This window comes from Acomys minous (genome assembly GCF_964271855.1).
Source record: "Acomys minous genome assembly, chromosome: 8".
Classification (NCBI taxonomy): Eukaryota; Metazoa; Chordata; class Mammalia; order Rodentia; family Muridae; genus Acomys; species Acomys minous.
This window is the reverse complement of record NC_140489.1, coordinates 48,048,293-48,051,629: the sequence shown is the minus strand read 5'-3', so window position 1 is coordinate 48,051,629 and position 3,337 is coordinate 48,048,293. Positions and strand designations below refer to the sequence as shown.

At 42.9% G+C, this 3,337-nt stretch overlaps 1 pseudogene across 1 annotated transcript; it reads left to right on the top strand.

The window, feature by feature from the left end:
• Positions 1-2,362: 2,362 nt before the first annotated feature.
• On the top strand, positions 2,363-2,815 carry LOC311603465 (small ribosomal subunit protein uS12-like; annotated as a pseudogene). The gene has a single exon. The product of its transcript is annotated as a small ribosomal subunit protein uS12-like (transcript).
• The last annotated feature ends 522 nt before the right edge of the window (positions 2,816-3,337 follow it).

The following is a 3,337-nucleotide window of genomic DNA, read 5'->3' as shown; positions in this document are numbered from 1 at the left end:
TATTTTTCCAATGGCTTTACATATTTCAGCAAAGGCAGCCTTCCTCCAAAATCTTGGAAACGCAGATTTAAAAAAGAAAACATAGACTCAAGCTTACGTGAATCCAATTGTTTCCCATTGAGCTCCGGAAGGAGATGGCACCTGTTCTGTTGGACTGAGTGATGGTAACAGAAAAAATACCACTCCTCCCTTCCACTTTCACTGCAACCGAGCATCAGACTGTAGCAGCAGCCTGAGCAGTGTTGTCACTCTCCAGTGGCATGGCACTGTCCATGGCTCCAAAGAGCTGCCTGAGTCTGGTTCCTTTTCAGTCCTAGAAGTCTGTGAAATCTCCAACCTTCTTTTTATAAGCTCCATTTCCCCCCTTAAATCAGACAGCATCCCAGGCTGCCTGTGTGATAGATCTACATGGTTCCCTCCCTTGTAAGAGTCATAAAGAAATGAAGGTCACAGTTTTTTTTTTCTTTAGCTACTGCCTCCAACTGTGGGGTTATTAAATGATCTTGTAGCGATGGGGCTTTTGTTAAGTGTGTCAGAATAGACATATCTGGCCAGCTGATGCATCCCAGGTCTCTTCAAGTTAACAAATCTTGGATCATGACACATTTACTATTCTCTCCATTATTACTCTTTAAAAACTCTTTAGCAATTGCTTGCAGGACTGAAGAGACAGCTCAGCAGGAAAAGGCACTGGCCCAACGAAGCCAGACGCTCTGTTTTCAATCTCTGGAACTTACATGGTAGAGAGAACCAGTTGTGTAAGTTGGCCTCTCACCGCCACACACACTTCATTTAGCATGTGCTTGCACACAGACACATATGCAGACACACACACACACACACACACACACACACACACACACACACGAAAATAAAATGTAAAAAAAATGAATAATAACTTTTTTGTGGTGACCTTGTCATACCCATAACATTTGTTTTTATTTTATGAAAGTATATGTTTAAAGGTTAAAATATTAAAAGGTAAAATCTTTTCTTTCTCAATATTTTCCTTTAGTTTCTTACTTTTCCTCCTCAGATTTAATGTGTTGTTCGTTCCTTTAATTCCATCCAGAGATAGTATAGAGCCGGGTGTGGTGGCGCTCACCTTTAATCCCAGCCCTCGGGAGGCAGAGGCAGGCGGATCACTGTGAGTCTGCAAAGCAAGTCTAGGATAGCCAAGGCTACGCAGGGAAACCCTGTCTCAAAAAACCAAAATAAATTTAAAGAATTTTTTAAAGTATAGGTTTATGTGTCTGGAGGTATGTGTGAATTAATATGCACAGTTTTTTTAAACAGAAGTGTTGGGAATGGGAAGATGGCTTAGCAGTTAAGACACCCACTGCTCTTTCAGAGGATGTACATTCAGTTCCCATCACCCAGATCCCAGCTCAAACTCTCCTGTAACTCTAGTTCCAAGGGATCTGATGGCCTTTTCTAGACTCCATGGGTCACGGCACACATTTGGCACCCATTCACACACAAACACACACATACACACACACACACATGCATCAATAACAAAGATATTTAAAACAAAAGTGACATACGCTCTCCTGTATCTATTTATTTGGTGTGTACTCTGCATTGTTCTTACTAATTTATGGAATCGTGTTCTAACGTATAGATTCTCCAAAATTCCCCAAGCTGCCCTTTATTGTTGAATATGTATGTTCTCTTTTCCTGTTGTACTACACAGTCTGTGCAAGGATTTTTTTTTTCTGTTTTCTTAATGTGTCTGTGTGGTAAATTCCAAGAAATACAGTTCATGGGTCAAAGGATTGATTCGTTTATGGATTATAAACATGTCTAAATTATCTCCAAAGGGACTTCACACATAACAGTTGGATGCCCGAGGATATCTAATTGTCTCCTCCCTCCTGACCTCCGTGTGTGTGTGTGTGTGTGTGTGTGTGTGTGTGTGTGTGTGTGTGTGTGTGTACATAGGTGAATATGTTCATGTATACGCATGTAAGGGTATAGGTATGTGTGGAGGCCAGAGGACAACCCTCGGTTATATTCCTCAGGAGCTACCCACCCCTCATGTTTTCTTAGAGATGGGGTCTCTGGGTGATTTGGAGCTCACCCAATAGGCTAGCTTAGCCTTGGGGCTCTACTCGTCCCCACATCTCCAGTGCTATAATTACAAGCAAGCACCAGCATCTCCAATATTTTTAACATGGGTTCTGGGGAATCAAACACAGGTCACGCTTGTAAGGAGAGCACTCACCCACTCAACCATCTCTCCAACCCAACCACAGGCTCATTTGTAAAACCATCCTTGGTAATAGCAAATATCTGCCTTTTAAGAATAGTTTTAATAGCATCGCTTTCCTCTTTCTCTCTGGCCCATGGCACCAGCAAGATGGGCAAGTGCCATGATCTCTGTACTGCCAGAAAGCTCCGCAGCCACCAACGTGACCAGAAGTGGCATTATAAACAATAGAAGAAAAAACCCACTTGGGCACATCCCTGAAGGCCAATACTTTTGGAGGTGCCTTGCATGCCAAGGGAACTGTGCTGGAAAAAGTAGGGGTTGAAGCCAAGCAGCCAGATTCTGCTCTCCGTAGTGTGCGAGGGTGCAGCTCATCAAGAACGGCAAGAAGCTCACAGCGCTCGCGCCCAGTGATGGCTGCTTGAACTTCATTGAGGAAAACAATGATGTTCTAGTTGCTGGATTTGCTCAAAAAGGTCACGCTGTAGGCGATGCTCCTGGAGCCCAGTGTTAAAGTAGCCAATGCATCTCTTTTGGCCTTGTACAAAGGCAAGAAGGAAAGATCAAGGTCATAAATTTTGACAATGCAAACACAGTAATAAACTTTCATATTCTGAAAAGAAATAATAGTTTTAACCTCTGAAAATGCCCCCAACCCATTTAAAGCCAAGTCTGTGGGTAAAGTAATGTTGTCACTAGGTAACACCATGTTCACAATGAGCTACGTTGAGCTGAAACTCCAAAGCAACTAGATGAGTTTTCTTCTTCGGTTTTTAAAGTGATTCTGAAGTCAGCTCCAAAGGGGAGTCCAGATGCATTTTCAGCAACAGTGATGCTATTCAGATAAGTAAGCAGACTGCCTACAGCAAGGGTACCACTAAAGAACTTTTTCCACCAACAGGAGATTTTAGCATTTTCCTGCTAATATAGAATCCATATATTAAATATCTCTAATCAGTTGGGCGTGGTGGCACACACCTTCAGTCTCAGCACTGGGGAAGCAGAAGCAGGTGGGTTATCTTGAGCTTGAGTCCAGCCTGGTCTACATAACAAGTTTCAGACCAGCCAAGGATATATAGTGAGACGATCTCAAAGCCTGAAGTGGCCGGCCACCTCCTGTAGCCT